General features: G+C 39.1%; 1 protein-coding gene and 2 long non-coding RNA genes across 3 annotated transcripts in view; 2 read left to right on the top strand and 1 right to left on the bottom strand.

Annotated features, from left to right (window-relative positions):
• The window catches only part of LOC115334561, a 13,954-nt gene extending 4,152 nt beyond the window's left edge, over positions 1 to 9,802 (bottom strand). Inside the window, exons 1-2 of the long non-coding RNA XR_003921153.2 lie at positions 9,688 to 9,802; positions 8,572 to 8,677 (exon numbers count right to left, since the gene is read on the bottom strand). This is a non-coding gene — a long non-coding RNA (uncharacterized LOC115334561). The remainder of the gene's footprint in view (positions 1 to 8,571; positions 8,678 to 9,687) is intronic.
• LOC115334560 (phospholipid-transporting ATPase VA-like) overlaps positions 1 to 24,291 on the top strand; it is a 109,736-nt gene that overhangs the window by 16,084 nt on the left and 69,361 nt on the right.
• LOC115334562 lies at positions 4,344 to 24,291 on the top strand. Its single transcript, XR_003921154.1, has 4 exons — positions 4,344 to 4,355; positions 20,069 to 20,075; positions 22,346 to 22,349; positions 24,130 to 24,291. It is a non-coding gene; the product is annotated as an uncharacterized LOC115334562 (long non-coding RNA).

Genomic DNA, 24,291 nt, shown 5'->3' with positions numbered 1-24,291 from the left:
AGTCATGTTCGTTCCTCCCCCCTTTTTTCTTTTCTTGTTTGGTCTAGTGTCTTGTTGAATTGCTGAAAGTCCTCCAAGCATTTTGGGAAAGAGGATGGCGTTGAATCTTAAACACACTTATGGGGAGTCAGCAGATCTCCACTAGGGTCTTCAATGGGATCTTGAGCAAGTTGCAGAGCCCTTTCTATGAGTCAAAGTTATAGTCTACAAAATGGTAACAGCATGATTTATCTCACAGAGTTTTTGAGGTTTGAAATAGGTCTTGTGATTTGATTCCCCTTAAAACTGAATGGAGTTCAGTGTCTTGATTTTCTCATTTCAGGGATTTTCAAAGCAGCTCTCTGATGTGGAAAAGCTTGATTTCTTACTTTTTTCCTTGGATTTTGGGGTTATTAGTGATCTGATTTCAAAATGTCTTTAAATAGGTTATGGAAAAACTACAGTCCCAGTTTTAAAGAAATCTGTATATACCATCTGTAAGGACCTGATTAGTCCCAATACCACTGTGGTAAATGGATTATAATTACTCTACTTCTCCTATGATTCTCAGGGAAACTCTGAAATAAAAAAAACATTTAAAGGGGCATTGTCAAGCACCCCAGAAAAAAGGTGGGCATTTAGTTAAGACAAAGCAGAACATTTGGAGGTGCCATGTTCAGAAATAACCACTTTCAGAAATGCCTCCTTACTGAAAAAATGTTACTGTATAGTAACAGTTGCCAGCTGGTAGAGGTGCAAGAATTTAGAAGTAAAGGAACAATGCAGAATAAAAATGTATCTACAGTAACAAATTATGGGCAGAAAGAGAGAATATTTCAAGTTCTTCATCATGTTCCTTAGCTACAAATAATCCTGTGAAATATTTGTTCCAAAGGTCAAATAAAAAAAGACTTCAAAGCAAAAAAGGCTAATACTGAAACTGTCTCTAGCAGGTTTATTCTGAAAATATTTCAGAAGGTGAGAATCTTTTCTCGTACAACAGTCTCACAGCTTTTTGCTATAGGTAATGAGGAGTTCTGCAAACACCTAGACATGAGGATCACTTACGTCATCAGACTAAAACCAGGGTGTGTGTTTTTGGAAAACTTGTTTGGAGTAAGTGCTCATAAGCGAGGGAAACATTAAGCCCAATTCTGTGTTCACTTACCTTCCCTAGGACTGGACTATGCAACGGTTTTAAACTCAAAGATTTAGATTGCACATTTAGAAGAAATTTTTTACGATGAGGGTGGTGAGGCACTGGAGCAGCTAACCCAGAGAAGTTGTGGATGCCCCATCCCTGGAGGTGTTAAAGGCCAGGTTCATGGGGCTTTGAGCAACCTGATCTAATGAAAAATGTCCCTGCCTATGGCTGAGGGGTTGGACTAGATAATCTTTGAAGGTTCCTTCCAGCCTAAACCATTCTGTGATTCTATGCAGCAAAATAAAGGACTTCCACATGAATATCTGATCAGACGGAAAGCTGGGATTCCCAGAACGGGTGAGAGTAAGGCATTAATTACCCTCTGTATCCACCAGCCAAACTTCCTTTAAACTGCTGAAGTTGCTTGGTGTTCTCTGAAACCTTCTAAGAGCAGCATGAGATTTGTCTTGCTTGGCTTCAGCTATTTGGATATTAGGCATTCAGTCCCACCAAACTCTTAGACCTCCTCACTAGCCTGGCAGAAAGATAGGCATCTCCAGAGAGCTGTTGGTCCCATCCATCTTCTGCTGGGAAGAATCACCCACCAGAAGTGCCCTCATCCCCCCCCCTTGCCATCTGCTGTGGAGACCTCTAGGCAAGTGGAGCAGATAAGATCCCTCACACCTGGATAGCTGAAATAAGGTGAAATGAAAACCTGGTCTCACCAGGAGGGTGGATGTGGATGTGCGTAAAGGTGGTCTTAACCAGGAAAGTATTTTACCTTTGTACTGATGGTAATTGAATCATACTAACAGACCTGTCACCTGCTTGTTTGACTTTGTTGTAAATATCAAACTTTGTTACGAATTTTAGCCTAATGTTATCGAGTTTTAGGCCTAATTACTGCTGTTCTATTGCTTTATACAAGCCAGGGATTTGCTCTTTCAAAAGCAGCTCTTCTCATCATGCTCTGTGTATCACTAAGCTGCTCATCAACACGAAATCCTGTGCTCCATTATAGGCCCAGTTTTGTCAAAAACTCCTGTAATTTTATTGGTGCATCTGCTGTTTTTCTAACAATTGCCATGCTTCATTTCTTGAGAGACTTTGCTTTTCGTGTCAAGTGTGATTGCAGCTAGAAAACCCAGCAGCAAGCCAGATGCCCAGCCCTGCGCCAGCATGGGGCCGAGGAAGCCCTCTAATGTCAACCTAGCGTTGCCAGTGGATGGAGCCTTTCCGCCCAGGTACCTCTGCCACCACTCTCACCCAAGAAACACAAGCTTTCAAAACCTGTGGGCATATCTGTGTCCACTCAGATCACAAGCAAATGTTAGGTTAACCCTTTATGGTATCCTTTTAAAAAATGGCTTGGGGGACCGTCTTACATGTCCTGAATAGTACTCAGGTTTTCTTACATAAACTGGGATATCAAAATGCTATTTATGGTTATCCATAATTAAGAAGTTGAAATTTATAAAGAGTCAGTGCTAAAGTCTTCCTGGTGAAGACTTTGATGATGCTACAGGAAGCATTCCCTTATCAGATATATAGGCTTTTTAAATGCTTTTCCATTTTCAATAGCATTGACATCTCTGCAGAATGGTATCCTCCATAAAATGGGGAAATGTCTGAAAATTTCACATACTTCTAAGAGTATGCCCATTGCCCCTGCTGTCTTCTGTACCTCTATAATTAAATTTTGTAAACATTAGGCCACTTCGAGCAATACAGTTGTGCTTTATGTGGAAGGGAAAGAGAGATTGCTGAAGCGCTGATAGAGATATATTGTTTTGTGAAGAAATACAGAAATGGAAAATTTGCATCCAGTGTGACTTTCTCTAGATTCTTTTGGTTATAGTGGCACATCTTTTTGCCTCTTTCCAAGCCTTCAGTTTTCTCCTTCTGTTTGCTCTTCATGGGACAAGGCAGGGAAAGGAGGGCAAGTTTATAAATAAGATGGGAAAATAAGCAATTTTCTTTTTTAGAACTGAGTATGCATGTTATTCACTGACCCAGAAAAACGAGCTACATGTACAAGAGTTAAACTTTAAAAATGAAGGACATCTTTCCTACCAGGCCTATAGAAGAGCTGTGGACTATAGCAATTCAGGTATAGGAGTGAATGCTGGGACTCAGCAGTGTTGGAGCCTGTTCCCTTCCCCAGCTCTGACAGTCTGCCTATGTGCTCTTGGATATTTTCTCCTGAAATGCACCCAGCAGTAGTTTTCCACCTGCATCTACAAATCCCAGGAGATGCGGGAGGCATTACGTGTAGGTTCTGTGAAAGGTAAAAACAAGCTTATTGTCAGTAGGTTTAAAATGCTGGATCTGTACTTCACTAGAAAAATTCTTGCACATAAAAAATAAGACAAATCTCAAAAACCTCTGCTGACATTTACGCAAAGTGAAATGGTAGATTTTCTGATGTCTAGTGTATGGGACTGAAGCCTGCTTCAGACTGCAAAGACTATGAGACAGTCTGCTTATTTGAACCTATCCAGTTCAGCTATTTTGATCCATCTCAGCTGAGTTGTTGCCCCAGCACCTTTTTGTGCAATTTTGGAACATTACAAATATAACAAGTGGACAAAATCTAATTTAGTGCACTCTACTGAAAAAAACCCAATGTACTCAACCATTCTGTTATCAAACTTAATGCTGTCACCCTATTGTTTACTTCCAGACGGTGCAGTGATGAACAAAAGAGGTTTTTGGTGTTTCTTCAGGGTGACAAGCTGTAAGTTTATTCTGTAAATACAACCTGAGCAGACTTGTAGGAAGGGCTGAGGTGCGTGTTTTCTTTGAGGAGGGCTGTGCAGCATGCCTCAAATAGAGAGATCCTTACTCAACAGGTAAAGATGACGAGTAAAGCCTCTTTCCTCCAAAGAATACTTAATTGCTTTCTCTTGGGGGGGAAAAAAAGACACCAAACAAACAAACAGAAAATGGAAGTGTTCCAACTATCTGTAAAAGTTTTGTTTTCACACTGTGCTTCAATCTCATTACAGCTTTTGAGGAATAACAGTGATAGTCAGACATGCCTCAGATGGGAAGTGATTAGGGTGTGAATTGCTGTAGAAAAACACTATTTCCAGTAATAACATGGCAGGTGTTTTGAAAGAAAGCTGCTCTAACCTTTCAGATTGCAGAGACATCCCAGCAATTCTAAGAATCACAATCTACAAATGCCTAATTTCACTATTGCTTTCATAATTAAGAGGGGAAAAAAGATGTGAGGAAGCTGAATTTCAAAAGACATTCTCCTACAAATTAGCAGCTTCCTATTTCTGATCTGTCACGAGAAATAAGAAGGTCATTTACATGTAGTTTTGGGACCTTCGTGCCAGAGCATAGTGTTGCTAGCATTGATGGGCACTCCAGGTACAAAAAATTATGCTTTGATCAAAGCCTAAAAAATTTAAAGGCACCATGGAAAATAGATTACAGTTAGTGATACGAAGATAATTGTTGTCTGATTATTACGTTGTCTTCATGGCACAGTATGCAACTTCTTTAAAAGATTCTGCATCATGTTGCTGTTCGATGCACAAAATCTTGTCTTAAAGATTTCATCTGAATGCAAATCCACCACATCCCTTTTGAAATTGTCCTGATGGTACAATGAAAAACTTGCACATCATTTTCAATCTCAACTTTGTTTAGATTTAGTTCTCAGGGCAATGAATCTTGTTCTTTCCTTTCCTGATCACCTCTCTCAGAAAGCCTTGCCCTGAGTAGCTGTTAACAAATTTTGATCAGGTCACTTCTCATCCTTCTCTTTCTTTAATTAATTAAATTGACCCATGGTATAGAAACCCAGTATTATCCCAGTCATTCACGGTACACCGCAAGCTCAAGATTTGTTTAGATTTTCCTCCTACATATTTCTACATTATCTATTCAGTTTACAAAGCAAAGTTCTTCATTTAAATGTCAATCCATTCTTGACAACCCAAATTATGAATAGCATCAAAAGAATCTAGGGTCTTCTCCTACTTGGACTAAATAGCACAAGTCCCATTATTTCTAGCAGATGCAAAATTAGTTCCCTCTTTTTGCATGGTAAAGGTATAAGAATCAGAAGTAATGTGGACAGTTAGAGTAAATAAGAGTAATCTATTTGTCATATTTTCAGACCATAGATTACATGTTGCTTTATTACTTTAGCACAGTATTCTGTTTTTCACTACTCACTGAGGGCTATATTTTGCCTTTAGTTCTCATGCAAATCAGTTATTAATATAGGGGGAAATTTGCAGTGTCAAACTTGTGCAAGATATTCTGAGCACAGTGAAAATCAAATCCATTCCCACCCATTCTAGTACAGGAGCGTAGGGGTTAGTTCAGAGCCTTTTGCTTGGCAGAAATCTGAAGGCACCAAAGACCTCTTCTAAAGCACACGGAAGTCACTACAAAAAACCTTGGTGACTTCAGTAAGTTTAGGATAAAGCACTGGGACTTTCCTGAAAGGAAAAAATGGCAAATATTTCTCATTGTAAGTAGTTTTAAAGCAGACCGCTTTGTTCTCCAAAATCACTTTTAAGGAGCTGCTAGAGACCAAAAACATGTACTATTTGATTAGTTTGACGTCTAGGATATATTTTTCCCTGCTTACTCTTTTTAGCTGATGGAAAAAAAAGGTGTTTTCTTATAAACTTACCCAACATTGATCACAGATAAATTAAAGAGCTTTGATGTGGCCAGCAAAGCATACTTACTGATGTAATAACAAATACAAGTGCTCTTGGAAAAAAACTCTCGGGCGTATACTGAAATTTCATGTTTGTTTTTCTCCCCTTTTTTGAATAATAAAAAAATGAAACCCATTTATTTTTTTTTAGGAATGTTTCCTCAAGCTGATTGTTCTTCTTCAGCTAAGCACACACTCTACAGCAGAATGGATAAACAAGTACAGCTTTGTACTTGGTCCAGAACAAGAGACCCTACATTCAAAACTCTTATCATAAAAGCTGCTGGAAACTTAACCTGACTTACGTTGCTGTTGCTTGGCTTTTGTTGCGTGTAAGGCTTACTGATAGCAGGCCTATTTGCTCTTACAATTGCCAGTATTAAGACAGAATATATAGAGGTTAGAAAATTATTGTTTGTCCTAAAATTCAAGGGTAAAAGATCATATTTCCATTTCTCTGGTTGTTGTTAGCCTTTCTTCTTTAGAGGGGGGAGCTGTGAATTACAGTAATGCCTGATGATAAGATGCTACGTGCTCTTTTAACTGACTGTATGATGGTGCATTTTCAAATTGCTGGTGCTCAGCATATTGAAAATAAGGACACTTGCTTAGTACCTGTGCTGCTTCTCCAGACTACTGCTGTGAGAAGGGTGCCCTACTGTACCTTTCTCCAGTCCTTAGAAATCCCATTCTTTCCAGCCTTAGTTTTTCATGGACAGTTTTATACCTACTTGGTCTTGTCCAAGGACTTCCCTCATGGTTAAATAGCCATTCTGTCATGTTTGCTCTCATCAAAGCAATCAAGCCAGTCTCTGAGCATTGTTGTGTATGCCAAGAAAACCAAGCAGAGGTAGGTGAAAAGGAATGTTTCTTTCATTTAGCTTTAGATCATTTTAAAAGCTCAAAATGAAACCAAAAGCTTTTGGATGGACACAAAATGATCTTTTTTTCCTATAATTTGATCACTGAAAACCTTGAAGCTGTTCTTCATTCTGGATGAAATACTTTTAAATTCTAAAATCATTAGGGAACAACAGTTTGAAACAAAAATTGTTGTAAACCAGGAAAACATCAAACTTCTGAAAATGGCGATCTGTCTGCCATCAGGCATCTTTAAGATTCAGTGCTTAGTGTGGAATAGCCCTCCCTTTAATTTTTCTTTCTAAATTAATCCCTGTTGCCCTTCTCTAATAGTTTGACACCTGTTCTCTGGGCTCTGTCCTGAGCCCGGGTGACAATGCCATATACAGCAGGGGCTTGTGCCGTGGATATAATGCTTCTCTCCCTGCCTTTGACACACCAGCCTTTTGGAGCCCTGGGCTTTGGAAGGATAAGGCCTCTCTAATACTCAATTTCTAAGAAATTATCGGTTGTTTTTGAAAATGCAAACTCCTGCCTTGCAGTGGTTAAGTTCCATTTGGAGATTTCTTGGGTTTAGTTTGTTCCAGTGGTTATTTTTGTTGGGGAAATAACTTACCTTAAAATGTGTGCTGTGCCTAGGTGCTGAGTTAACAGAGGCTGGTTCTATTGAAAACTAGAAGCCCAAGGGGTTTTTTTTGTTCTTTTGGTGTTTCTTTTTTTTAATCCCCTGAAGCTATCTGATAGATTCCTGTCGTGGCTGACTCCAGAACTCCTAATGAAAACCAGAACTGAACAAAGTTGTTGGGAGACACATAAACCTAATATTAGTTTGGAAGGAGTAAATATTTATCCAGGGAGAAGGAGATGACTTATTTAAAGACTGACCTAATTTATTATTTAGGAAAACCACCTTTCGGTATCCACCCTGCAGCCAAGAATTGTCCTTCTTTTTCCTAGGGAATATTATAGTTTAAGAAATGAACCACACAACCCAGAATATACTGGCAGAGGCAGTCTCCCAGAATGGAACTACTCATTAAACTCATTTATCCTCCTAACAAACCATTCTGAAGGTATTGCAGCGCATTAGGGATAAAGCTGGATCACTGAAAGGTCATGGCTTTCAGAGGCAGTAGCTGTAGTGGGACACACTCTGGTCAGGTTTGGGTTTGTACTAGCAGTTTCACAGGATGCTTGTGCATGACAGACATCTTCACTCAGCAGTTCTGTTTAATACATTATTTTTAAGCTATGTGCCAAGTAAACCCCCAGAAAAATAAGTCTTGGAGAACATGAAGGGGTCAGGGAAGTTGTTTCTGTTTTCCTAATTTCATACTTGGTTAAGGTAAAATACTGAATGAGGGAGAGGATCATAAACATGGTAGTTTCTTATCTGAGGTTGATTTTTTTAATTAATTTTTTTTTAATCCTGTGCAGACTAGTAACAATAAGGAACATTTCGTATTTGCCAATAGCGGTTGGAGTGTCAGATAGTTTGTGGTCCTAGCTTAGTGGGCAGGGGACAGGCTGCCACAATTATTGGCAACTGTGATGCTTTCTCAGCCGAGAGGGCTTGAACAGGCTTGGAGAAAGAACTGCTTTTCTACAGCAGAAACACCCTCTCCAACATAGACCAGGGGACAGCAGTGTGGTTACACATCCTGTTCTAGCTGCAGTTGAGCTGTGCAGATGTGGTTATCCCCCGGACCCTCTTCCACCCCCTCAGCTGCTCAGCTTAACTGCTTTTAAGGTCTCTTCCTAGCTAAGTTCAGTCAAACTGATCCAGATGAGCTCCAGCACTTTTAATAGTGGGCTGCTTTTTTTTTTTTTTTTAACTGACCTGGCCTAAGAAGCAGCCACACCAGCAGTTGTGCCAGTAATTGGAGTGATCAGTTACCTGTTACAGGAAGACAGTGGTGAGCCGTCTGTGGTGAGCTGCAGAGGGTAACCATTCAACTTGGCCCAGCAGTACTCAGAACAGGCGAAGCCGCTGCAGTGTCTTCCTAGAGCAGCGCAGGGAAAACATGAAGTACCACTGCCTCTGCTGTGCTAGTGCTCAGGATGAGCCACGGGGCTATCCACCCCTTCCCTTCCTCAAGTGTGAATAAAATACTCTATCTACACACGTTTCTATCAACATGTGTGCGTGTTGTGCTGCTTGGGCACAACAGTAGTCCTGGTCTAGTAGTCCCAGTCTAGTAGTCTATGTTAGTGTATTTGCTGCCCACATGTAAAACACGTGATAGATTTTCATTCTTTTGCTCTGTCTGCACCCCTTTGTACCACACTAAATATGCTTTCCCTCTTTGATGTAACAGCTCCCACTATTTGTAAGGTTATCACATCTCTGCAGATGATTTGAATGCTCTGTACAACATAGTTATTTTTATATTTCCTCATAAAGACCTTTCCATGTTTGTGTTCTCTGAACTCTGCCCAGATTCTCATCCCTTTCATTCCACTGTTGAGGTCCCTGGCAATATTTCAAACTTCAGAGCGGTAAGAGGAGTAGAAATCCCTGCTAGATAATGGGATCATCTCTGTGTTTAGCTACAAATTGTGCTGCCTTTCAGCTGTTGCGTTTCAAGATAGCATTGCCATCCACACCCTCATCTAGCACAAGTGGGACTTGTGCTTCAGTGTGTTGTCACGTCCTGATCTCTGTCACCTAGATCTGTGACTTGACCAGAGGATATCACAGCCCTCTTCCACCCACGCTGTACAAGCCCATGCTTATGTATTGTATGTAGGAGCTCACTTCGTTTCTTCTTCATACACATAATTTCCAGAGGGTTTTCAGGAGAGGGGTTCTTCAGCGCTGCTTACAGTGATAAGAAGTCTTACACTTAACCTGAGTATCTTGTGTCTTGCCGCAAGCACTGAATTAGGAATCTCTGTCTGAAATGAGGAGCTGTCTTAAAAACTGACTGAATACAGCCTAGTGCTAATAAAACCATCAGTTTAATTTAACATGGCTATGCCTGTATAATAAAGCAGATATGAGATAACTTACCTCAGTAGGTTCTGTACTCTATGTACTTGATGTGTCTAGTTTACCACGATGCGTACCACTGCCTACAGATCATTAACTTTGATGGTGACTAAAACTGGAGTTAATCAAGCGCTCCTCTGTGACTCTCACTACCTGGAGTTAATCAAGCGCTCCTCTGTGACTCTCACTACCTCATCTGCTGTCGTTTATTATTAACCTATGTCAACAGCCCTTCCAGTAATTTACAAGCCATATTACACTGCTCTGTACACCTGATACTATTAAAAGTAACATTTCCAGAAAGCTTTTGTGAAGTACTATATTGATGACAGCACTTACAGTCAGACTTTTATGTACTCTCTTTTCTTCTTGTACTTTTAAGCTTTTGGAAATGCAATCACGTTTAGAATTACGTCCTTGTAGGTGTTTTTCTGCAGCTGCTTATTGCCAGAGAGGCCAGTCAAGAATCTGCAATTATCATCAGTGAGACTTTTGACACGTAACTCTTTGAGAGGTCTGTGATTCTTTTGTCATGTTATTCATTCTAGCGCTCAATGTATTTTTTCACATATTACACCATCACCCTAAAAGTGTGATTGCAAGTTTTGAAACTCATTGTACCCAATTCTTTTTTAAAGATTAAAAAAAAAAGTGACGATTTTTGAGTGTATCTGTATAATCCCCAGTTACACTGGTGAAACAATCCAGACTCATGTCTCTCATCATGTCACTTCAATTAAGAAACCACCATAACAGTCCACATCTTTCCATAAACTCCAGAATTTCTCATAGACTGCAATAGAATATTTTTTTTTAGTTAAAAATTGGCTAAATACTATCAAGTAATAATCAGTACAATACAATCAGTGGTTTTATTTACAGAGAGTTATTCCTCCATACAAAGACATATGCAGTGACCTTGGTAAGTGATCTACTTTAGGCATAGAGTTGAATGAGGCACATCAGCAGTTAAAATAGTCACGGTCCCCAGTTACATATTTTCTCATTTTTCCACTAAGCTATTTTAGAAAAATACAAAAGCATGTGATTCTGCTTGAAGAAAGAAGTGCTTGTCTTTGCATGAAAAGAACCCATAGGTTTTTACCATAAAGGAATTGGAGAATTCACCTCCATAGATAGTAGACATTATTGTTGGACTTTAACTTTGGCTTATTTCTTAGCTTTGCTCAAAGTAATTGATTAACCTTAGAGAAACACCTTTTTGTATTTTCTAATCCATATGCAATAGGTTGTGTTAGACCAGGAGCAATAGATTTAGTGATACTTAGAGATGGTATTCCATCTTCTATTGAAATACGGACATTATGTCTATCCTGAGGCCTTAAGACAAGTTTCCATTGAAAGCAAAATGATGGCAACATCATTAAAATGTCCCAGCTTTTTTGAGATAGGGAGGTCTGACACTTAGTGAGAATATGCAAACCAACTACCTACTCCTGCAGATTTCTTAAAAGTGGGATTACATGATTTTAAAAAACTTTATTTCAGTGTTTTATGATCTGGCAACTTTGTTTTCTACTATTTCATACTTTTTTCCTTTTAGAAAACAAGGAGTCATCGTTGGTCATTTTCTCTGGATTTCAGATGATGATGGTGGTGACCTCATGCCAGACACAACTTACTTTGGTTTAGGCTGACCGGTCAGTTCTAACCAGCAGTCTGTCACTAGTTTGACACTTAGCATTTGGGTAAATTTGTAGCTGGTACATGCTGGAATTTGGCTAAGGCTCTCAGTTTCAGTGCCTTGCTGGACAGATTCACAGTCTGTGGTAAACCTGGTATTGCCTGACTCCCACACTCATACTTAAAACTTTTCATTTTGAAGCTGTACTGTGCATGCTAGCTCAAATAAATAATCACTTGATAAAACAGGTCTTGAAGTCCAGTCTGGGCTTCCATGGCTTGAAATATCTTGTAATGTTTTGCTGGATTCCTGCTTTCCCATTTGCTGCCATGCTTCACTTACCTCTCTGTTAAGAGTTGAAGGAGACACAAAGACTACTGTACCTGGGTTGACCAGTTAGAATGATACAGTCTGCTCTTTAGTTTTCAATTGCTGGATTTCCTTACATAAAATTCACTCTAATAAGAAATAGAAAGGGTCTATTGATAAACCATACTAACCATAAAATCCCAATCTATGGATTATATCATGTGACTTTTATCCTTCAGGAAGACTTTTCAGTCTCACCATCCTCAGTTTCCAGATTGATTAAAAAAAAAACAAAAAACCAAAAAAACAAAAATTTCGAATTAATTCTAAATCAAAGCAGGAAAAACGGATCTGTGCAGTTTCTGTAATGTTTCCCAAATGAACTGATGTGGAAGCAAAGTGTGATTGATAACAAAGTGTAAAAGGATGTATTGTACATATCGTACATACAAAAATATTACTGGTTCCTTTAGTTTTATGTCGTTAGATGTACAGAACTCAAGATGCTTACAAGTGAATTAAGGCTGGCTGTGAAAGACACAAAGAAGGAAATTTGTTTTCCCTCCCTAGGTTTCTTGGGAGAAACTGAGGAAGTCTTGCTGTTCTGGGGTGGATCTTTGCAACACTGACAATAAAATACAACTTTGCTGTAGCCTCTCTCTGAAAACTAGTATGCCCCTTGTATGAAACTGAATGTTAACAGTCCATTGAGATTCTCTTTAGTGTCTCCTGTCTGCTTTGCTGAAAGTCACTTCAAGAGTGCAGCCTTCAACATATATTCAGCATATGAATTTATTTCACGGTCTACATCTCCAAAGACCATTGTGGCCCACAAACTGGTAGGGTCTCAAAACTAATGTGGCAGATCCAGAAGACAGAGCTGCACAGTTCTGCCCTGTTTTGCAGTCTTAGCAATAAAGCTTCGGAGTCCCCAGCAAAAGTGGTCACAGAAGCAGCAACCTTTTATTACCACTCAGCCTTAGTTTCTCCCCATTTTCAAATTGCAGACTGGATTTTTCCAAAAGCAGAACTTCTGCTCTCTGGCTTCAGTTAAAGGAAGTTTTCCTTAACAGCCCTCGCTCTATGTTTTCAAACGGCCATTAGTTCCCTTTCTCTGCTTTTAATCTTTACAAGCTTTCCTCCATGTATACTTCACACTTTCCTTTTCTGTATGTATGTCTCTCGTGTACGTCTTCTCATATCTTATGTACTTCTTTTCAGCTCTCTGTCCCCATCCAGTAGACTCTTCTGCTGTCTGTATCTTCATCAGTGTCTGAGACATATGTGTAAAATTGGGGTTCTCCTAAAAGGTTGTAAACCCAGCCTGGAAGGGATCTGCTTACTGATACAAAGATGGTAAGAATGGAGATAAATTTTTCATATTCCTTGTCAAAAATGAATTTCTAGACTGGCAAATGCTTAGGGTTAGAAGCCCTGTTTTAGTCTGAATTGAAAATCAGTTGCGTTGTAACTAAGCTGGTTTGATTCCACAGGTACTTTTCCCAAATGTAGCTCCATTGCACAAAGCGCTCAATAGAGTTTCTTGCCGGAGTCTCATTTGGTGCTGCCTCAGACTAAGGCAGATGAACCGTGTGTTACAAACAGTGGCCTGGTCTTCTCCAGTGGGTTGCCAGCATATGAGCAGTAGCATAGGCTGTAGAAACCTGTTTGCTAGAGAATGCCACCCTTTCTCATGGTTCATTTGACAGTCTCCAGAGACTAAATATTCACATCATTAATATGTCATAGTAAACTGTATGTTAGAAATTAATATGTATGTGACAGACACTTTTACCCTTGCAGAACACAGTGGTTTCCATTTATTTTTAGAATTTATCAGGTTGGGTTTTTTGAAGGCATGCTCTGTAGTCACAGGAAGAGTTTGGAGCTGCCTACAGCATTGCCTCTCAGATTAAGATCACATCACTGTTTCTGATGCGTCCTGTTGTTTGAAAAGATGAAGAAAAATGATGCTTTGTACATAGAGTTCTCAAGGGTTTGGGCCAATAGCAGGTTTTTTCCTCATCTTAAACAAAAAATGACTGAAGATGCCTTCCTGTTCTCCATAAAACATTCTGCTTATTTTTATGCAGAATAGATGAATATAAGTCTAAAAATGTCAAGGAAACATATTTGTTTGGATTACACTAAAAAAAAAAAATTACAATATTTAGTTTAACCTTGAAGAATTTCTACATCTTTGTCATACTGTTCTCATGCTCTAGTACCACAGCTCAACTAGCAGAGTAGCTCAGGGGGTTCTCAAAGTGCCAGTGGTGCATGGCTTTTATCTCCATAGACAGACCAAGCTGTAAGCAGCACACAAGCCGGCAGCATGCTAATGGAGTGACCTGCTTGCTATATGTTGGAAGGCATCTAGACTGAATTTCTGTCCTGGTGACAGAAGTAAGTCTTGACATATGTTTACAGAAGAAACTGATTGTTTTGAGGATAGTCGGGAAAGCGTTTTCAGGATTTGTACTATGTGTTTACAAAGCAGCTTGGTCTAAATTAGTGCCTGCAGATAAAAGACTATTTTCCTTTCATGAGTAAGACCCACATCACAGGGGGATTGCAACCATGACTTTCGGTTTTAGGAGTATTACAAGCTGGGGTGTCTTCCTTACAAAGAATTCTCCTTAGTTAACCTCACAGTTATGGAACTAAATGCAATCCATTTAATGTCTGGAAAAGTGTTTTATCCGTTAGAGGAGTCCTAAAAAAAGATACATAATCAATCATGAGATGCCAACAAAAAAGATCACCATCTACAGAGGTGTAGCAAAAGCTAGATAGAGAGGAAGAAGGTGCTTTGGAGAGGATTTAGCTTTCAACTGGATGTAGCAAAGAGGAGCCATTGGGTTCAAAGTCATTAATTGCTGAGGATAGAGAAGGAAAGTGATTGTAGCTAAACCAGTGTGGAAAAATGATGGAGGCAAGACGGGAAATGAGTATCTTGATAAGAGTTTGGCATGAAGGAGGGAAAGAAAGACACACATTTAAGATGTGGTGGGTTTTTATGATGGAGAGAGGAGGAATGAAAAATAACCCTTAGTTACGGTTTTGAGTAATAGAGATGAAAATGGTGATGTACAAGGGAGAGAGAAAAGTCTGCAAAGGAAGTTTAAGAATTGAACTTTGTGTTAAAGTTCAGCTAATTTGAAGACCTGTGTGCTCTGTAAAAAGCTGCAATTCATTTTTTTTTTTATTTCTTTTTAAATTTCTTACAGACTTGTGGAAGAAGGGTTCAGGGTAAAAAATTCATTTGTTAGGTCTGCAATTTTTATCTGTGGGACTAGATTAATTTAATTTGGAATAGCACATTGAGAGATCAGATTGAAGTTCAGTTTTAAAACTGATGTTCCTGCCTTTCTAAGCTAGCTTCCGCCTAGAGCTTGTGACACAAACGTTTTAGTCTCAGTATATGCCAGTCTGCTGAGTGCTGCTTTTTCTGCCCATGACCAGGGTGGCCTGCCACTTGCTGAGGTGTTTCAGATCTCACAAGCTCTTTTAGGCTGTTTGTTCCCCCGCCATGATTCAAACCCTTTCAATAAATAGTCTTTTTGTAATTGCTTTCTCTAAGCTTAGTTTCTGGGCATTTCAAAAGCGGAGTTGTTTGCATCCAGTCACTTTCTTCTTTCGGCTGCAGTAAAGACCTTGACATTTATTTTTTTCTAGGGTATTGATTTTTAATGTTTTATCATTTTTCCCCAAGGAAGGTATGAATGTGAACTACAGAGAAGTTTTCTTTCTGGAATTTGGCCAGAAACAGTGCTTTTCTGCCTGAATTTAGACATATATTTAGGTATCTTGCTGAATTTGGGCCAAGATTTGTAGCCTCGTTTGGGAGTTCAGTGAACAATAAGTGAAAATCATGCATGAACATTTTTTTCTAATTGTGAGAATAATATTTGAAAATAATTTATTTAGTAATTACAAAGAAAGACTGAGCTTGATGAGGTAAACCTTTCATGTAAAAAGAATCAAAGCACAATATCCATTGCTATTAGTTGGCCTGCTTACATTTTAAATTCTTCAAAATGAATTAAAAAAGAGTTTCCACAAAACAGTGTTCACAAATGACACTATTTTCTTTATAATAGGGCAATAGTGAAGAAGAGTTTAAATTTGTAAGTGTGCATGTTTTTGATTAAATATGTACAAATATGTACACATCTGACAACCGACAAGCTTGTGAAAATATTCAGGTTATAACTGCCTCAATGATTTTTTAAAAGTGTGGATAATTATTATGGAAATTATTATGGAAATATATACTTTGTTGTGAAAACGTATTGTCTAGTAAACTGATGGAAACAGGCTACCAAAATTTATATTAATGGTGTGTCGTTCTTTATAAATTGCCCTTTTTATTGATGATAGTTTGGTAGTTGAGGACAAGTGGCGAAGATGACTTGCTTCCCTGCAGAGCTCTTCAATTACAAGGTCTTTGAATAACTATGTTAACAGGTTGAGATGTACTGGCTGCATTAGCTGACTGGATCTCATAATTCCATTGGGCTGACTGTAATTCATAGTAATTTTGATTGTAAATCAGTGAGACAGGAAAGGATTGCATTTATCTGTGTGAAAACAAAAGTATTATTCTAGCTTAGTATTTCATATTCAACTACACTCATTGACTGGCTCCAGTAAGTTTGGAATATTAATGAGATGAAGACTAACATCTTGAATTCAGGGGAAGCAACAGTTAGTGTGAAAACAGGAGCTTTCGGTATAGTCAAATTGACATTGAAAACATTAAATGAATTGTTATCCTGAATTTTTTATATGTAAGTACCAACAGTAGTCAAGTTGTTGAATCTGAACTACTCAAATCTTACTAAAGAAACATTTCCTTTAAATAGTAGAATTTTGCATTTTGTGGTTCTCACTTCTTCAGTATGGATCTCTATTATTTACTTTCACTGAGAATTTTGATTATAAAATTTGCATCTGTAGACATACTTGTTTTGACTCAAACCTTCAAAGATTCATATCACTGCATATGATTTGCATGGAGTTTGGTCTTATAATTCTTGTCTGATGGAAGTGAGGAACAGTTTTATATTTTGTGATTTTCTGTAAAACAGCCTTATATAAGGCTGAATTCAAACTGCATCAGGACCTAGAGCATAGCAAATTGAGGCTTACGCACACCCTGGTTTCAATCTAATGCAGGATCCAACCCAGTGTGTGTACTCAGTCATGAATATTGGGAAGTACTCCCAGGTCCAAGTTTAGTCTTATTGATCTTCATTAAGAAAGCATTCTTGGGAAACACTTTGTTACTATTTTATACCAGAATTTTAGAGATTTTCAGATTTTTATTTCATTTTGAGAACAGTATGGTAATTTAAACATCTCTTAGTACTAAGATATAGCCTGAGGCTGTTTGCTTTTCCTCGCATTAGTATTCTTGTCTTGTTGGGGCAAGCAGTGATCCAGAAACATAAAGACAGGCTACATAACCTATGAGAGCAGATAAATATAGAGAAATCGGCTACATAGAACCTAAGATAAGTCACTGTGTTTAAAACTTCAGCTGTGCTTTTCAGATCAGCCTGAAGTACAAGTTAAGGCCTGTTCTCCTGCCAGCTACATGGAAGAATTAGGATTCTTCTGAGTCGTAATGCCTTTTACTGCTCCTTCACTCTTGGGGATGTACTGATGTTGGAGATAGATGTTTATGCTTGAGATCAGGGGCTCCCCAGGGGTTTATACTGATACTGCTTCTCACAAAGTGACTTTGTAGATCTAAATTAAAAATGTCAGGCAATTCTTCCACTCTGGCTACCAGTACAAGCATTAGTGAGAGCACTGCAGCAACCTCCAGCTCTTCTGTGTTTGGCTCAGTTACTGTGATAGAGATGTCCTTCTCCATAGCTCTTGTGTTTAAGAAACTGCATGGAGAAATAGCAACAAAGAAGAAATAATAATAATAAATACAAAAAAAAGGCTTCAAATAGAAAGATCTTTATGTTCCTATTTCTGGCCCTTAGCTGACCCTTCTGTTCCTCCAGATTAGGAAGAAACTTCTGAGAACCCAGTTACCCCCAAATTGCTGACCGCCTTTCTGCTGAACCATAGACAGTTAGGAAGACAAATGTGATGGGGTCCGAGCAGTGGCTCACAAGTGAAGTGTTATCTCACCTCACTGGGAATTTGTATCAGGGTGCAGGGCAGCCAGTCATACCAGTGACAGGGCTCTAAAAGCAGCATACAGCATCTGATCAACAAAAGTTTGCCAGATGCTACTGTGATACACATTTTGGCCAACTCTTGAATATTCTGGGGCCTCTTTTTATTCGCAAGTTGGCATTCAAGGTAAGGTCAATGTTTGCATACAAATCCTGCCAAACCTTTCTTCTATCACCATCACAAAAGCACATGGATGTGTCCAATTTTCTTTGCGTGCTAGCCAGTAGGCATGCATGACTGCCATGTAAAACTGCCCACTTTGCTGTACCTGCCTGGGGATGTTTGGTGCAGGCATCTAACTGGATAGATGTGGAGACAGACTACAGTTTTATCCAGGATAGCACCTTAAATCCCCCTTTGTACCTCTCAGTGTCAACAGAGGTGTGCCTGAGTGTGCCCGAGTTTGAGGTTTCCCTGTTTATGCAATCTCTGTTGAATGCATGTCCTCAGACAGAGAGGAAAGTAATTCCTTTCTAACTCTAGACTTAACTAAAATTCATCAGAATTGACAAATGAGTACAACAAAACATGCTTCCAATATCCTTGCAAATCAGTTACCCACATATTACACAGTTTTGCACCTTACTTTCAGAGTAGAAAGAACTGTTAACATGTTCTGCAAATATATAGTAGCATCCAGCTTTGTTTTCTTCTGCAAGATTCTTCCAATAATATTACAGCCAAAAGGTTTTTTTCTACTTCTTTTTTTTTTTAAATCATTACCAGTTCTTTAAGCAGTTTAGTTTTGTGTGGCACTGGAAGTAGCAAAGTCAGGTGTATGGGCTAAAACTAATTTCTGGAATTGCAGCCAGAAGAAATTTAGAGACAACAGCATTCAAAACATCATCTCGGTTGTTCCGAGTGCGAGCACTGCACCCTGAGACCCACTGAGATCTCAGCTGGTATTCGGATAGGTAAATGTTTTTCCTGTCCTCAACCTGAACTTTAGATTGTCCAGATAAGAACAGATGAGAACATCCAGATGAGATGGATGTCATGGTTGGTTGTTACCCAGACAAGAACAGAAATGGAAGGAAAATGTAAAACTTTATAATTTTCAGGAAGAACTGGAGAAGATCGAACACTTATACTTCAGTCTGAGACGTTGATTTTGCCTGTAAAATGTGAAAGTGGTAAATTATTAATATTCTTTTCACTAATTGTCTTGTTAACATAAAATAGCTGAACTACGTTAACTTCTAGAGTGCTTTTGTGCAGTGATTAGATAACATGTGAGGTTTAGAGCTTTAAAGGAGATGTGTTTGTATGGCACAGTTATGTGGAGAAAAATAGTCTCCCAAACTGAGTATCAGTGAACAACTCCATCAGGGCTGTACATATAATTAGCAGTAAATACCTTACCTGATAAAAATTCTTTCAACTGTTAACATGTTTAGCTAAAAGAACTGGAAGGAGTTTTCAAATAAAAACTGTTGCACTTAGGAAGCACCTTTCTTTAGTTGTTCTTTACAAATGGCTTTTTGTGTACATGTAGTGAATATATTAATGCATTTTTATGGCCTGGGTCTGGTAGTCCTGAGATCAAATGAGGCAGGAGTGTAGAACCAGAAGAATGAGAAGGAAAAAAATTTCCATTGAAGTGTCTGAATCTGTTAAAGAATGGGATTTTCCTAATTAACTCTGCAGGGCTATGCTAAATTTACCTTTTAAGATGTACTGTTAAGATACAAAGAGCTCCCTTGGAATGGTCACCTGATTGCACTGGCTTAAATGCAGTGGGAGAGCACTGAATGGAGGATTTAGTCCACTGGATTTATGCATCTAAGCTCACACCTGAATTTTGGGCACTCAGTTTTCCTAAGTGTCCTCATGCCATTAATTATTGGTTTAGAGGACAAGAACCCTGGAAGGCTTCTACATAAAGCTCATGCCTTAGTAAAATTTGGCACCTAATATCTCCCTTCAAGAGTTCCTGCTTTTTCTTTGATTGTTTAGGAAGCATGCACAGATAGGGAGATTTGTGTCATTAGGTATCTATTATTTGAGTGGGTTCCCTTCAGGCAGGGGATTGTTTCTCCTTCCATGTTTGCAGAGCACCAAGCTCAGCTGAATCTTTCTCTAGTGGCTTGGAGCAGCACTGTAATGTAAATATTCAATCTTAGTATCTGTGATGGCTCTGAAATTCAGGATGAGAATCTTACCTGGCTGTGGGCCCTCTGCTGAGGTAGCTGTCTCCTTTGCATCTGTGTTTTTATGCTCTAGGTACCAGTAAGCACTGTTGTCAAGTGCAAGGGTTCTGTTTGGTGATGCTCAGAAGACACCATTGGAAGACGAGCACTTCTTGCATTACTTTGTTCAGAAAAGAAATTCTGACACCTCAAACTATTAAAAGCTTTGTGGCTTTAATATGGAGGTGACTGACTCTTGAGTTTTAATGTCTGCAGGACTGGATGCAAATTACATCCAGGCTGTTCTTCCACTTCTTCCACCTCCTTGTGTGATACCCATTTAGGAAGCCTCAATACTAACCATCACCTATCCATCCTGCTAAGTGTAAGCAACTGATAGTCTTCTCTCCCAGTATATCTGTTTATTGGAAGAGTGATAGGAGTTTATTAGCATTTTTGGCAGTAAACATAGGAGTGTCGAGAATCATACCACTTAAAAAAAAATTAATACTAGATGTCTCTCTGAAACAGTCTTAGAGTTCTAAAATCAAGTTCTAGAAGACAGCTTTTTCTTTCTTCAGTTTGTGTAAAGTTTCATTACATGTTCTGCTTTTATGTTTCATGTTGTTATCACAACAAGTTTCTTGGCTGAAAAATCATTTATTCCGGGTAGCAAATGTTTCATTATAGTGAACAATAGTGAGGTTTCTTTCAACATGAGGTATAATGGAGATAACACTGCCAAGAGACGTTAAATTATTACTTCCACATTATAAACCTGAATCACTGAGGTTTCCTGGGTACATTTTTTTCACAACAAGTTTGACTTGTAACAGAAAAATTAACAGTTTTCAGAAAGCATGAATTTAATAAAAGGCACCTTTATGCCTTGTCATTGCTATACACACATATTTGTTTCTAGCAACTGTAACATAATTTGCACTTGCTAATCCTCAAAAAAAGAAAAAAAGAATATTTGAAGTCCACAAAAACAAGAAAACTTTTAAGTCCCCTTAAAATAATGTGAAGATTAAGGGGTCTATTTAGAAACTTCGGTCATAGAGAGATTTTGTTCTCTTCAGCATTTCTCAAGAACACACTCTGTTAATCTGTTTTGTCTGATTAATATCAGATTCAGAGCCTCTTCATGATTTATTTTCATAGAAACAGATGTTATCGTTTGTGGTGGAATGGAGACATATTCTGGGCATTATGTAACCTCCTTTGGCATTACCTTATGCTACATGTTTTTCCTTCATTCTGCCACAACATTGTAATTGTACCCAAATGGTTCTCAACACGTTTCCATAGATATTTAGCATGTTCAGACTTTGTGTAATATATGCCTTGGTCTCAGAGATAGCTCTTGTTTTTAAACTCTGAGATCTGCTATACCTGTAGTTTTCAAATCATAATCGGTACTAGTTATAACACAGCAGTTTTGTCCACATATTTCAGTGCTGTCCACCAGCTCTGCTTTTGTAGCCTGTGATGAGTTATGCAAAATCTCTGCTGGCCCCTGGAGTTTTAACAGAGTGCTGTGGGCTCAGTTAGTGCGAACCCTCTCCATGTCTGCAGGAGTGTTGGGAGGAAAGGTGGAGGATTGAAGGCGAGGGCTCCAGCCCAGGCGAGGGAAAGAACAGACAGTTTAGGAAAACTGTATGAGCTTGAAGACCTGTTGAGAAACAGCTAGATGCTGGATCTTCCCTGAAGATAGTTTGGCCTGAAGTGACACTTCTGTGTTTGCATTACAGTTTTGAGGTTCTCCTTCAGGAGTTGCTGCTCTGCTTAGGCCCTGCCAATTAGCCTCAAGTTTTTTTAGTTAGCTTGGTCCTAACCAGGAGACTTATCATGGCACCTGAAGCCAACTGATTTGAACATGTTTTAAGTCACTGGGAGCAGAGATGTACCTGATACGTTCTTTTGTGCTACCCCACTCTATTTCTGCCTCCTGAGATGGAAAGGAAGGACCCGGCTGACATCAAGAACAGCTCCTTGTACATACACAACAAGTCTGTGACCTGTCTTTTGTGGAGGGTTTTTCCTCTTTCACAGACTTCATTTCTTGCTGTGTTTCTTTTAAAGCCTACTGGTTCAATGACCAACCTCAGCTGGCAGGGAAGGCAAAGGAGTGTGATTTCTTTTGAAGTGAAGACGATTGTTACTTCAAAAGCAGGTCAGCGGATGGGCTTGGACTGGGAAACATTTTATTTGGATGTTTTGAGAGGATTAAAAACCTCTGGGTTGCAGCTGCAACCTGTGTAGAAAGTGGTATGCTGTGTAAGCCAGCCTGAACACCCAAAAAGGTAAAAGAGAACATCCTCTGTCTTCTGCTAAATGTATTTTACAAGCCCTGCTGAGATGAATATAGGAGCTTATGGTGGGACTAAGCTAGGGCAGTGTTACATAAAAGCACAGGTGCCCTAACCAGTCACTGGATTTGGTGGAGCAAATATGCATCAGTCATTCCCACTCATTAACTGTAATTTTTGTCAGTGGAGAAGTATAGAAAGTAAGAAATGATTACCTAGTAGTCCCATCTTCTCAATTTAACGTATATAATTTTTAGCATGCAGGCCTTGCACAAGTGGAACAGATTACAGCTGCATGGCCTTCACATTTCCTTACCAAGTGTTGCTTATGATATTCTCCCCAGACTTTAAAAAAACAAAAAGAGAAGAGGAAAGATTCCTCTCAATGTGTGTGTAGTTTTGTTATCACCCTTTAAGTAATTTTGAACAATTCCTTATTATACCAAAACAGTTAAAAGCTATTCAAAAGAAGGAAACAATTATTTTTGTAATGTTTAAATAGAGACAGTTTGAAATCTTCAGCCTTTTGTAGATATAAACAGATGTCTACATGGCCAGAAAAGCAAAATTATGGGCATGATCTTTATCAGCTAATGCTGAAAGGAGACCAGAAGAGGGAAAAGCGTGGTTAATAGGAAAAGAAACTGTAATTTCTGAGTTTCTGTGTTTCTAAATTTAAAACTGACATTTAAAGAAAAAAACATCACCAATATTTTTGTTTTGTTTAGTTTTTGCTGTTAACCAAAGCCAATCTCAAATTTAGCACAAACCTGCAGGCTATTCTGCTTCAAAACAGAGCATGGGCCAAATATATGCAGTAGGTAGACTTTACAAATTTTTAATAGTAATTAAAGTCGTTTTCTCTATGTTCATACACTTGAAAGGTTGTTGCAGAATTTCCCTTGTATGTTTGAAAACAGATATGCTGGGATAATTGCACTTCGTTGTTGCAAAAGAATATTAACCTCTAGAAGAGTTTGACTAGAGCCACATTTGCTGTTGGCTAACAATAGCGTTGATGTTGATGCAGCTGCACCAGCTGACTTTTTAGTCATCTATCTTTAGATTTCAGTCAATGTCTACCTGTAGAGATATGCTCAGAGAAGTGAAAGCACTGGCAAGTTCTGCTTCTGATTGTGGCAGAGAGGAGCATGAAGATTTACGTGACTATGGGTTTAAACCACAGCTGACAGACACATTCCTTGCATGCAAATGTGTTGATAAAGATTAGGTTGTATGCAGGAGGATGGATATTTTTAATATGTGAGCCCAACACAACACGTTACAGTAGCTGGGCATAGCTGTTTGAAATTAATAGTTCATCATGGTGATTTAACTAGAGAGTAACAACAGTATCTGTCTATTCTGTTTGCAGAAAATCAGTAGTTCATGAGAGCATATTGATTTGGAAGACTTTTATCTAACTCTCCAGGTTTGAAAGATAAGAATTAGTATCTCTGACCTCTTCCTGTGGTTCATCATGGTTCGTAGCTTTGGTTTCTTGCAGCATCAACCTTAAGTTTATTATCAGTACTAAAATATATCTTCAGGCTTGTGATAAGTGAGGGCAGGTAGAACTAGAGTTGTGGGGTGTTAGCTTCTGGGCTAAATATCCATGTCAGTGTTTCCTGCGATCATGGGACGGGGCTGGATCCATGTATTGTGTTTGCATGGCAAGGTTTTGGTAGTGGGGGGCTACAGGGGTGGCTTCTTGAGAAGCTGCCAGAAACTTCCCCCATGTCTGACAGAGCCAATGCCAGCCGGTTCCAAGATGGACCCGCCACTGGCCAAGGCCAAGCCCAAGCCCATCAGCGATAGTGGTAGTGCCTCTGGGATAATGTATTTAAGAAGGAGAAAAAAACCCAAGCAGCAGCTGCAGCTGGAGAGGGGAGTGAGAATATGTGAGAAATAGCCCTGCAGACTCCCAGGTCCATGAAGAAGGAGGAGGAGGAGATGCTCCAGACGCCGGAGCAGAGATTCCCCTGCAGCCCGTGGGGAAGACCATGGTGAGGCAGGCTGTCCCCCTGCA

This window comes from Aquila chrysaetos, chromosome 23, assembly GCF_900496995.4.
Source record: "Aquila chrysaetos chrysaetos chromosome 23, bAquChr1.4, whole genome shotgun sequence".
Taxonomy (NCBI): Eukaryota; Metazoa; Chordata; class Aves; order Accipitriformes; family Accipitridae; genus Aquila; species Aquila chrysaetos.
The sequence above is the reverse complement of the archived record's forward strand: the minus strand, read 5'-3'. Positions and strand labels throughout refer to the sequence as shown.